At 38.9% G+C, this 13,257-nt stretch overlaps 1 protein-coding gene across 2 annotated transcripts in view; it reads right to left on the minus strand.

Moving 5' to 3' along the window:
• ZNF638 (zinc finger protein 638) overlaps positions 1–12,681 on the minus strand; it is a 91,376-nt gene extending 78,695 nt beyond the window's left edge. For both annotated transcript variants that reach the window (XM_049856339.1, XM_049856338.1), the window contains exon 1: positions 12,557–12,681. The gene's annotated coding sequence lies outside the window, so the exon portion shown is untranslated. The remainder of the gene's footprint in view (positions 1–12,556) is intronic.
• Between the last annotated feature and the right edge of the window lie 576 nt (positions 12,682–13,257).

Consider the following 13,257-nt stretch of genomic DNA (forward strand, 5'->3'; position numbering starts at 1 on the left):
AAAGAGGAACTACAAGTAGGCACCAAGACAGGGTAAAATAAATACGAGGGCAAAAAGACACAGATTTAACTCCTGCTGTGCTTAGTGGCCAGTTCCCTCATTTATAAAATGAAGACATCATCTTCCTCAAAGTTTTAAAGATTATTAACATCAGAAAAGATCCCAGATCACTGCATGACATCTATTATTCTTAGCACTAAAATATAGTACCAATAGAATTTTTTCAGCCATACTCAAAAGCACTTACTTCCACTTTGGTGAGTGGCATCTGGGGTCTTAAACGTTAGCAAGCAGCCACCTAAGATGCACCAATTGGTCTCAACCCACCTGGAGCAAAGGAGAATGAAGAATACCAAAGATGCAAGGTAAATATGAGCCCAAGAGACAGAAAGGGTGACATAAACCAAGGACTACATCAGCCTGAGACCAGAAGAACTAGATGGTGCCCAGCTACCACCGATGACTGCCCTGACAGGCAACACAACAGAGTCTCCGATGGAGTGGGAGAACAGGGGGATGCAGAGCTCAAATTTCTTGTAAAGACTAGACTTAATGGTCTGAAACTAGAGGGACCCCAGAGGTCATGGTCCCTATTCCCTAGACCCTCTGTTAGCCCAAGACTGGAACCATTCCTGAAGCCAACTCTTCAGAAACTGGACTGGACTATAAGAGGGAAAATGATACCCCTGAGGACTGAGCTTCTTGGTGCGAGTAAACACCTGAGACTATGCGGGCAGCTCCTGTCTGGAGGCGAGATGAGAAGGCAGAGGGGGACAGGAGCTGTTTGAATGGTCACGGGAAATACAGGGTAGAGAGGAGGAGTGTGATGTCTCATTAGGGGGAGAGCAGCTAGCAGTACATAGCAAGGTGTGTGTAAATTTTTGCACAATTAAAGAAAAAAAGCGCTTATTTCTATATACCAAATGAGGAGTGTAAGTTAGGTTAAGAATGGAGGATTCCTTAAGACACAGCACAGCTGATGAGACAGAGAAGAAGTCTGATCATATAGGCCTGAGTTTGAATTCTACCATATTCACCATTTACTACAGATAACTTCAACAAGCTATTAACCTTCTGGGCATCAGTTTTCTCATGTGAAATGGGAAAAGTATCTACCTCTCTGAATTATTTTAAGAACTGAATTAGATGAAACATAAATAAGTACAGTCTTTGACCAAGGAGTGCTTAACGTTTCTTTCTCCCTTCCACTCTCCTTTGCTGAGCAGGGGCTTGGCAGGCAGCCAAGCCAAGCAATACTCTCGAGCATCAGTGCCTTTTAAATCTCTGCCTCTGCAAAGAAGAAAGTATTTAAATTTAGAAAAAAAGGGAAAGAGGTAAGCAAAACAGAAATTGTAAGAAAAACACTTATATCCCTATTCATGGAAACCCTGGTGGCATCGTGGTTAAGTGTTACGGCTGCTAACCAAAAGGCCAGCAGTTCAAATCCACCAGGTGCTCCTTGGGAGCTCTATGGGGCAGTTCTACTCTGTCCTAGAGGGTCGCTATGAGTTGGAAACGACTGGATGGCAACGGGTTAGGTTATCCGTATTCATACAAAACACAATCTCTAGCTGAACGGATTCAAAAGAATGCAGTTAAATTTCTAGAGAACAAACCCTATCCTAAAAAAACCACAATGTTAATTGCTCTTCTGGTAAATGGAATCATGATAGTCAGTTGTAGAGGAATCCCGGCGGTCATGGTCCCCAAACCTTCTGTTGGCCCAGGACAGGAACCATTCCCGAAGACAACTCATTAGACATGGAAGGGACTGGACAATGGGTTGGAGAGAGATGCTGATGAAGAGTGAGCTACTTGGATCAGGTGGGCACATGAGACTGTGTTGGCATCTCCTGTCTGGCGGGGAGATAGGAGGGTAGAGAGGGTTAGAAACTGGCAAAATTGTCACGAAAGGAGAGACTGGAAGGGCTGACTCATTAGGGTGGGAGTAAGGTGTATATAAGCTTATATGTGAGCTTATGACAGACTGACGATTTGTAAATGCTCACTTAAAGCTCAATAAAAATTATTAAAAAAAAAAACAACACCTAAAAGTGTAGAGACTGGGGTGGGGGGGGGTGGGACAAGCTCCCTCAATACACAATCGTATACTCCAATGTAAAGCTGTATCCTTTCTTTGGCTATTATGAACTAAAAATCTACAGTTATAGGGATTCATTACCTTTTCCTCTATTTTCTGCATGTTTGAAAATTCCATAATAAAAAAATTTTTAGGTGCCAAGTACGATCTTTTTAACAGAAAACAAAGAGGAGGAAGAGAGTATAAAACCAGCTTGGGTTATTGAAATTTTCATTCTTCGCAATCTAATCTAACATTACCACACCAAGATCTAACAAAAGCTAAAATTACCTAATTTGTTATGATTAACAAGTAATGTATGAATAAATTCAAGTTTAAGTCTAATATCTCATTGTAGTTATTCTCTATACCCTTCCTTCCCAACTGATTTTTTTTAATCGGCTATTAAAAACTTCATATTTCACTATCTCTGTTTCATTCTACCTTTCAGTGGAAAAAGTTAACTTGTGAGATAAAGTAAAATTAAGCAAAACAGAGTTATTGACAAGAATTCTCTGATTAAAATTTAGGTTATGCCACACCAAAATAAATAAATGAGCTCTCTGCCTTCGGAAAATGATACTGATACAACTGAAAGGTTGAAGGTTCAAGTCTATCCAGAGGTACCTCAGAAGAAAGGCCTGGTGATCTATTTCTGGGGGGAAAAATCTCTATAGAGCACACTTCTACTCTGACATACACGGGGTCACTGTGAGTCAGAATTGACTAGGCAGCAACTGATTTAAATTTGGTATTAACACCTGAAAAACAACAAAATTACAATACCCTTTTTTGCTTAGCCCCAGGAGCTCTGGTCTTGAAGTTTGCTCATCTAGAATTTACGGATGGCCAACTTCTGAAATCGTTAAACCTGGAAAAACTGACTTGAGATCTGAGTTCTTAATTATTAACTCTGAAAACAACCACGAATAATATTAAACCTTTAAAATAAATTCTAATTCTTGATTATATAATATATGCTTGTTACAGAAGCTAAAACAGCAGTAAGTGAAGTCCTTGCCAATAAAACCATCATCCAAAGTAAACTAGTATTTTGATACAGTTTCTCCTAGTTGTATGTGCTCGCATGCACATGTGTGGGGAGGAGACAAATATACCAAACTTTACTGTACGAAATCAGAACTGCATTACTTGCTATTTTCAACTGACGTTTTATTTTCCCATATTTAATATTCTTTAAAACAGGATATTTAATGGTCACAAAACATTCTGAACTCCTTAAGACTGGTTTATGATTTTGACATGTAATTTTGACACGTAGCAGTCCAAAACTCTGTCTTTTTAAGAACTAAAACATGCCACTCCAAAGTAAGAAATGCTCAATACAAATAAAAATTATTTTAGAAGCACCAGGTAGGAACTGACTCCTTGAGGCATAAAGAAATGGCTTAATGGATTCAGAAGATATCACCATTAGATCCCATGAGGTGTTTCTGAGACATCCACTACTATGGACAGTCAAGAACTGCCTGTTATTTTGATGCACTCTTTCAGGAAGGAAGGGAACCCTTAATTTTTCCTTACAGGTATCAGCAGACCTGAAATCTCTCAACATTCAAAAGCATCACTAAAATTTAACCAGCCAGATCATAATTGCTCCATTAGATTCATAATGAAAAGGACTCTATCAAGCCTGGCACTTGGATCTGACAGCACTTCATGGTTTACAAAGCATTTTCATATTCATTATCTCATCTGAGTCACACGACAACCCTGGACTAAGGGAAGCCTTCCAACTTAACCAGCAAGTGGCAAGATCACAAGAACCTGTACCTCTCAGTGTTCTTTACATGTGTCAGCCTAGAGATGGAAATGCAAATTTATCTTGTATACTTTGTTTTTCTAATACAAAAAAATACAGATTTCATTTCTCCCACCCTTGTCAGAGAAAAAAAAGGAAAGAAAAACCACCTTAATTCTATGCAGAAAAGAAGAATTTTCAATAATCCTACCACAAAGAGAAAACCAGCATTAACATTTTTCTAGGTACATATCTATATACCTTACTTGGTGTTGTTCTGGTACCTGAAAATGCGGTTATTGCACAAGCCAGTTCATTCAACACTGAGTCCTACTGTACAGTCACAAAACACTAAGATGATTTTCTCTGCTTTCCTCAGTTTAACTAACAATCTGCTAATCGCTACCATGTAGACAGATCCACTTGGCAAACTCTTTTTCTAACATTAGTTTTGTCCTCTCATATCTTATAAAAGGTATGCAAGTCAAAATGTTGAAGGTGTCACCAGTGTGGAGACAGCATCAAGCCGGAGAGTAAAACGCCAAAAATGTGGTGCCTTCAGGAAATGGTCAAAGAAACAAAGCAAATATAAGCAATCAGAAACATGCTGCATTACAAAGAGCACCACAAACTTCACTGCGATCTGGAAGGAATGATAAGCATCATTTCATGAGATATAAACAAAATGCACAATCCCATGAAGACATCTCCATGAGGATCATGTAATCTCATATGACAATGCTTTGGTATTATTTTTTCCAGGAAAACAACTTTTTTTTGATAAACGTGTGAGTATACTCGTATAGGAAACCCTGGTGGTATAGTGGTTAAGCGCTACCGCTGCTAACGAAAAGGTCAGCAGTTCGAATCCACCAGGTGCTCCTTGGAAACCCTATGTGGCAGTCCTACTCCACCCTATACAGTCGCTATGAGATGGAATCGACTCGCTGGCAATGGGTTTTTTTTTTCCCCTCATATGTATCTTATTTCTTCTTTTAACAGCATGTACACCACATACATACTGGTGATCCAATTGAATCTGGAAATTACTGAACAATATCATTAACATCACATGCAAGCAAAATTTTGCTGAAGATCATTCAGAGCGGTTGCAGCAGTACATCAACAGGGAACTGACAGAAATTCAAGCCAGACTCAGAAGACTTGGAACTAGGGTTATTACTGCTGATGTCAGATGGATCCTAGCTCAAAGCAGAGAATACCAAAAAGATGCTCAGCTGTGTTTTACTGACTGTGCAAAGGCATTCGACTGTGTAGATCAGAACAAATTATGGATAACATTACAAAGAGTGGGAATTCCAGAACTCTTAATTATTTTCATGAGGAACCTGTACATTGATCAAGAGACAGTTGTTCAAACAGAATAAGGGGATACTGCATGGTTTAAATTCAGGAAAGGTGTATGTTGAGACTGCATCCTTTCACCGTACTTACTCCATCTGTACACTGAAAAAATAATCTGAGAAGCTGGACTATAGGAAGAAAAACAGGCTATCAGGATTCGTGGGAGACTCATTAATAACCTGTATGATGCAGATGACACAACCTTTCTTGCTGAAAGTGAAGAGGACTTGAAGCACTTACTGATGAAGATCAAAGACTACAGCCTTCAGTATGGATTACACCTCAACACAAAATTCCTCACAACTGGACCAATAAGCAACATCATGACAAGCAGAGAAAATAGTGAAGTTGTCAAGGATTTCATTTTATTGGATCCACAATCAACCCCCATGGAATCAGCAGTCAAGAAATCAAACCACCCACTGCACTAGGCAAATATGCTGCAAAAGACCTCTTTTAAGTATCAAAAAGCAAAGATGTCACCTTGAAGATTAAGGTGTGCGTGACACAAGCCATGGTGTTTTCAACAGCCTCATGCATGTGAAAGCTGGACAATGAATAAGGAAGACCAAAGAATTGACAACTTCGAATTGTGGCATTGGAGAAGAATGTTGAATATACCATGGACTGCCAAAAGAATGGACAAATCTGTCTTGGAAGAAGTACAGCCAGAATGCTCCTTAGGAGCAAGGATAGCAAGACTACACCTCACATACTTTGGATACATTATTAGTAATGGATCAGTCCCTAGAGAAGGACATCATGCTTGGCAAAGTAGAGGGTCAGCGAAAAAGAGGAAGGCCCTCAAGGAGATAGACAGACATAGTAGATGCAACAATGGACTCATGCATAATGATTCTGAAGATGGCACCGGACTGGGCAGCATTTCATTCTGTTGTGCACAGGGTCACTATGAGTCAGAACCGACTCTACAGCATGTAACAACAAGAACACCAGTACATGAGTGCCCTGCCATCTCAATAAATAGTCAAAGAGAAACCACCTGATTCAAGCTGGAAGATTCAAGAAATCTTGCTGCAAATTTTTAACAAGAAATGAGAAAAAGTGGTAGATGTAGTATAAAACACAAATGCTGTGATAGCCATATTTACTGCTTTAGTGAGAAAGCACAAGCACTGAAACAAAATAAAGCCAACATAATAGAGGTAAGCAGGGTCAAGAGATAACTACAGTAAGAACTTTCAATGCCCAGTTCCAACTGTTTCTGAGGACTAACTGCATCCTTGACCTCCCTGCCATTCGGTTGTTCATGTCTTTCATGAACTGCATGGACTAAAAAATGTTCCCACTTGGCCTAAGGTAATTAAAGGTGGGTTTCCAAAGTCTGGTGACGCAGTGGTTAAGAGGTCGGCTGCTAATCAAAAGGTCAGCAGTTCAAATCCACCAGCCACCCCTTGAAAACCTTACGGGGCAGTTTTACTCTGTCCTACTTATCTGGTTGCTGATAGTTGGAACCAACTCAATGGAAATGGGTTTAGCTTTGTTTTTTTCCAAAGTCTTCAATTAAACATACCTAAAACAATCTGGCCAAATGCATCAGAAGTCTAAAGTACAAAAGGGCATATATAGTATGCCAACTTTTGTGTAAGAAAGAAAAAATAAGAAAAAAAAAGTATATATACACATATAAAATCTGCTTATGATTACAAAGAGTAACTGGAAGGATAAAGCTGAAAATAATGAGGATGGTTACATACAAGGGGTATTGGATACAAAGTATGCAAGAAATATAGGACATTTCACTAAGTACAATTCATTGCATAGTTTTGACTTTTGGAAACATACTAATTATCTGCTATTATGAAAAAAATACAATAAAATCATCAAGGATGGGAAGGGGGGGATCTAAAACTGAAAGCAAACTGAATGAATTAAATCGATCGTATTCCAAATCTAAGTATCATAACCCACTGATGGGGAAAAAGAAAACTAATCCAAGTAATTTGTGAACACAATATGTGATTTATATACCTTCAGTCTTGGCTGGAGCTGGGGAAAGGGAGAGAACTGCAAACAAATTCTTTTTAGTAGGCTTTTTTTTGCGGTGGTATGGGCAATGGGCAAAGCAATTCTGAAACTACTTAAGATATGTTATCAATGCGTATGGGCTGAAATGTGTGAATGTTTTGATGATGTTAAGAACCAGGACTCTCACTATAGAAGAAAATACATACAAATATGAAGTAGGGGAAAGAAAGAATGGCAAACTATACACCACTGAAAAAACCAGGAGTCCATAAATCCATACCAATGAATGTAACAACAAAGAAGAAAGGAGAAAGGAGGGCTCTTGTAGAGTGCCGAGTACCACGGTATATGTAGAGTAACTCCTGGACTTAAAAACCATCATTTTGCCACCATCATAGTAAAGACTAGCTCCGGTATGAATCATTAAGTGGGTATTAAATCAAGGGGGAAATTTTGATGACAAGGACATTTGTATGGTCTTAAACTATCTCCCACAGATTGATTAAAAGGGAAAAAAGAGTATCGGACATGTTAACCAATATCACCAATGAGGAGTAGGTGGACATCATATACCTCCATACATGACATCACTTATGTGAGTTTTCTGGCCAGGAATGCATAATCTGAATCTAATCAAAAGGTCACATGAAATCCAAAGTGAGAAATGTTCTACCAAAAAAAAGCAGACTGTATTCTTCAAAAATGTCAACTTCACAGAAGATAAAGCCGTGGAAACATTCCAAATTAAGGAACAGTAAAAAGACATGACAATTAAAATTCAATATTGATTCCAGATGTACTGGGGGAAAAACTGCTATAAAGGACATCAGACCAACCAACAAAACTGGAATATGGATGGATGGTACATTAAATAAATTTTATCACTGTTAAATTTACTGAAGGTGATAACTGTACTACAGTAATGAAAGAGAAATATCCTATTCTGTGGAAACACATACTTAAGTATTTAGGGATAACGAACCCTGATCTATATAACTTACTTTCAAACAGTTTCAGAAAAAAACAACCGTGTGTGTTTATGTATAGAGGGAAAGTTGGAAGAGAAAGAGAATTCCCTTGCACCCAGAGCTTGAATTCATTCAAAACTAGTTAATGACCCAACATTTTATGTCCAACATTAAAGAGTTCTTATTTAACTCAATAATACACCAAGTCAAAAAGACTATAACCAAGTATGGCTAAGAGGCAAAGAATCTACACTATGATAAAGAGCATCAGCCCCGAACAAATCTTTGGATTTGGTTCTTCTCGTTCTCTGTATGTTTACTCCCTAACTATTGACTGTTAGTCAGCCTGTTATGCAATCCATAATAATCTGATCTTTGGGGAAATTTCCACTGATCTGAAGATACCCACCCTGTCAGGAGAGCAGCCAGTGAATGACTTCATACAAAATTGGTTAACTCCCCTAAGTAAAATCTAGCACTATTAATTCAGCTTTAGAGAAGAAGTATAGGATAGTGTTTTTATGAACTTAGACCATAGATTCAGTGCCTTAATTCTAGTCCTCCTGCTTGCTAACAATATAACCCTGAGCAAGCTGGTTAACCTGAGTTTTGCCATGTCAAAAATGGAGGCAAAAACAGTGTATCCACCTCAAAATGTTGTTACGAAGTTTAATTAAACTCCTAACACTCAAAAGAAGCTCAAAAAAAGGTAAGATATTAAACAAAATACTTTATTTAAAAATCTGGTAGGTGTTTATTCCTTTCATTAAGATGGGTAATTTCTGAAAATTACAAAATAGTATTAGAAACAGGAATTGTTTACTTCCAGCTCTTATAGTATTTCCTAAAAATGAGTACATTTTTAAATTCACATCAAACTCATGGATTCAGAAAATGTTGAAGAAGCAAAACATTACCAAAACAATGTATAAAAAAGCCAAGTTTTTCTTCAACAAGTAAATTACAGGGGGAAAAAATGGTGGATGGGGAGCTTATAAATAGATTTGAGACATCAACCAATTGCAACATATAAACCTTACTTGGATCTTAGCTGCAACATATACATACATACATATACATACATATACATACACACACACACTTAATCATGTTATGCCATAACATAAATTTACGGCATAACATGATTAAATGTGTGTATGTGTACAGATACACATACACACTGACTTCTGAATACTGAATGAATATCTAATATTAAGGAATGATTATTAATTTTAGGTGTAATGTTTTTAAATATTTTAGGGAAAAATACTTAACTACATATTGATGAAATGATATGACATAGGATTTGCTTAAAAATAATCGAATGGGTGAGAAGTAAAGACAAAACAAGACTGATCATTAGCTGGTAACTGTTGAAGTTTGATGATATGTATGTGGGAAAATCATTATATAATTCTGTTTTTGCATGTTTAGTATTTTCCATAATAAATTTTTTTTTTAGAAAGAAATTCAAAAGAAAGTTGGAAACATTTCTCATTAACAGGGACAATGGGGAAATCAGTTGAAAGTTTAATAAAACAAAGACTGTGGAAATAAGGCAGGAAAAATGTATAAAAACTGGAAGAAGACTGGAACAGTAAATACATTTTGATATTTAGGAGGTCCTAAAGTTTACAAGCAATACTCCAAAATTTATGTACTTTTATAGCTGTATCTCCTATGCTCCCCAAACTTTCTTTTCAATTCCAAAACTTTATTATTCCTGACCCTATGTGTTTTATTTCTATACCTCACTTTTTCCTCATTCTTCTTCCTTTCCATTATTTTCTCATCTTCCACGTACTTATTTTCCTTCCATTTTCAACTACAAAGTTTAGACCAAATAAGTTGCAGCAAAGAAAGACTAAATAAACTTAGAAACAGTCTGGAGGATCTTTAAACCATCACGTTTCAACATTCATTACCTGCTTCCTTGCAAAACAGTCCAAACTACGTTACTGAGTACCCATACCAGAAGCACTGTTTAACTACATAAAGTGTTTTATTAAGAATTTGGACAGATTTATCCAAACCCTGACCATTCAAATCTATGACCGACCATTAAGGCAGAGTGGAAAGAGCATTATTTGAAGTCCAAGGTTCTGTGTTATTGCCTAGGCTCTGCCAACTAATAAGCTGAGTTCATTCACTCAACATCTGGGTATCTAATACCAGGAACTGGGGCAGACATAAAGATGAACCTAACAATCATATAAGCAAATAGTTACAACCTATTTTGATAAGTCCAATACGAAAAGTATGTATAAAGTTTATAAAGGCACAAAACACATGAAAGTTAGATGATCTCGCAGTTCCAAAATTTTACTTAGTCTAAATTCCTTTGACTTTCTTCTTTTTTAATTAAAACAGGGTATCTACAGTTGCACTTTTTAATCAAAAGATGCTGCCTAAACACTTCAATATTTCTAATAAAAATAGCAGCTAACATATATTAAACATCTACTCTGTGCCAAGGGCTAGGAGCTTTCCATACACTGCTTCGTTTATTTTTCACAACAATCCCAGGCCAGAAAGAAATTATCACCGTATTACAGATAAACAAAAGTTCATAAGGCTAAAATAACTTACCCAAATTCACACACAGAGTTAAGAGGAAAAAAGGTTTTGAATCCAGATCTTCTGATTCCAAAGCCTAGTCTCTTTCCACTACACTAGTTGTCTCTCATTTTCTTTCTCTACGTAAAAAAAAAAATTCCAGGGATCACCTTTTTAAGAGAACTAAAAACTCCTAAGACGTCCATGAAGTACAAACTGAGGACTGATTGTGAGAAGCCTTTTTTCAAACCAGAGCATCTGCTGTACACACCCTCCAGAACAAGATACAAGATTACAAAACTTAATACTCAGCATAATACATGTGTGACATGAGTAAATATACTCTGAAAACAAGCCAATAAGATTCTTTTATTTTTTTCAACTGTTTTATCTGTACCCCATTTGGCTTCAACACGAATGACCAAGGAGGGAATGCCCAAGCATATTTTAAGTGTTTTACACATTGGACCCCACAATAAATATTTAAAAATACACACTACTGAGTACAGTAATACAAAATAAAATGCATATGAAATGCTGTTAAAAAAAAAAATCTTAAGATGAGTACAACACAGGCCAAGAATGTCCAATCATTACCAAAAATCTAAAGCTATTTTGAAGTGATGTAAATCATGCCTTTTTCTGTGAAAACGTCCTTAAATTCGTCTTTTTTTTTTTTTTGGTAAACTTTTTCCCCAGGCTATCAATTTTAATTGCAATCTGAACCAGCAAACACAGCATCCCCGAAAATTAAAAGTTAACCCTTTGTAACAAGAGTAAAAAAAAATTTTGTGCACAATTCCATAGCTGGTTAAAAAAATAATTTGAATCAACATAAAGCGCTTGAGAACTCCTTCGGATTAAAGTTTTGTTTTTTTATTCAAATTTCGCCTCGGACAAATTTTAAGATTAAGAAAAATTATCTTGAGGCAGTCTTCACTGTCTAGTTCGAGTACAGATTTTGTAGTAACAAAAGCCACCCTCATTTAGCAATTGCCTCATACGACAAAACCTCTGTTTCAAATGTCCTCAAAGATCCAAGTGTGTGGTATACATTTCCCCCTTTTAGGAGAACGGGGCCCAACCTAGGAATCAACATAAGAACAGCAACAAAATCACTAACGTTCCACATTCACGATTCGTGAGGAATTTGTAAATAAGTATCACAGCCATTTATGCCCTCTGTATCCCCCAGAGAGGTGCCATTTTCTTTGCTTTCATACCCGCACAACGCAGGCAGAGAACACGGACCCGCAAAAGCCGCCGCTGGATGGTAACATCCCCTCCTTCATCCCAACTCTCCCTTCCTCAGCCCCATATACAAACATGCTCTTCTCTCCATGCTTCTTGCACAACGTCGCTTGTAAAAAGGCTCAATTCAAGCCTCTCTTCAAGGCGCGATGGGAATGGTTACTCCCTTCTCCGTGCTTCCTCAGCACCGCTTCCTCCGACTGCCAGGCCTGGCGCGGCCTCGGCAGCCCTGCGCCGATGGGGAAGGGGCCGCTACGGCCTAGTGAAAGGGCTGTTCTCGTCCTTTGGCCCAAAGCAACGGCGTCAGGCGACTCTTCCTGAGACAGCTTCCTGGAAACGGTGCCCGACCCGGCCCTCCGGGGCAGTGAGGTGAATAAACGCGGCGGCCGGGCAGAAGAGCTTCCCTTCTCACCCCCAGGGCCCCCCGACCTCCTCCCGCGCTCCCCGTCTGCCCGCCGCCATTTTGTGCGCAGCCGCTGCGACACAGATACAATAGTCGGCCCGGATCTCACAGAAAAGGCTCAGGACCCCCACGCTACGGGCTCCCACCCTCTAGCCCTACTCCCCACAAAGCAGCAGTCATACCTATGGCCACCCGACTAACAGCCGAATCCCATATCTGCCCGGCAAAGTTTAACACTCAGCCTCCAGTCTCGACGACGAAGAAGCTACCGCCTCCAGAGAGCTTCACGCATGCGCGCTATGAAGCCTTTGCGAGCCCTCATCTACTCCCGGCGCCTGCGTGCCACCGGCACCGCACTCTCTACAAGGCACAAGGGGCCAAGAAGCTTAGTTCCGGAAGGGGGCGCCCCCGCGAGTGTGGCGTTCCAAGGCGCCTACTGCAAAACTCAAGTACCGACAGCAATACAGTGTCTTTGCCTATCCTGTGCAAAATTATGCACATCTTTGAGACCTATGTTAAGTGTGACCGCCTCCATTAAGTCTTCCCTGATCATTCTTGCCTTCAATAACCAAAACCAAACCCGTTGCTGTCCAGTCGTTCAGATTCATGGTGACCCCCATGTGTTACAGAGAACTGCTCCATAGGGTTTTCTTGGCTGTCACCTTTACAGAAACAGATCGCTAGGCCTTTTTTCTGTGGTGTCGTTAGGTGGATTTGAACTCTCAAACTTTTGGGTAGTTTAAAAAAAAAAAAAAACAACGTTGCCCTTCAGTCATTCCAAGGCATACAGTAGAATTGCCGCATAGGGTTTCCAAGGAGTGGCTGGTGGAGTCTAACTGCTCACCTTTTGGTTAGCAGCCAGCTGTTAACCACTGCCCCCCAG

Source organism: Elephas maximus, chromosome 17 (assembly GCF_024166365.1).
Source record: "Elephas maximus indicus isolate mEleMax1 chromosome 17, mEleMax1 primary haplotype, whole genome shotgun sequence".
In the NCBI taxonomy this organism is placed as follows: Eukaryota; Metazoa; Chordata; class Mammalia; order Proboscidea; family Elephantidae; genus Elephas; species Elephas maximus.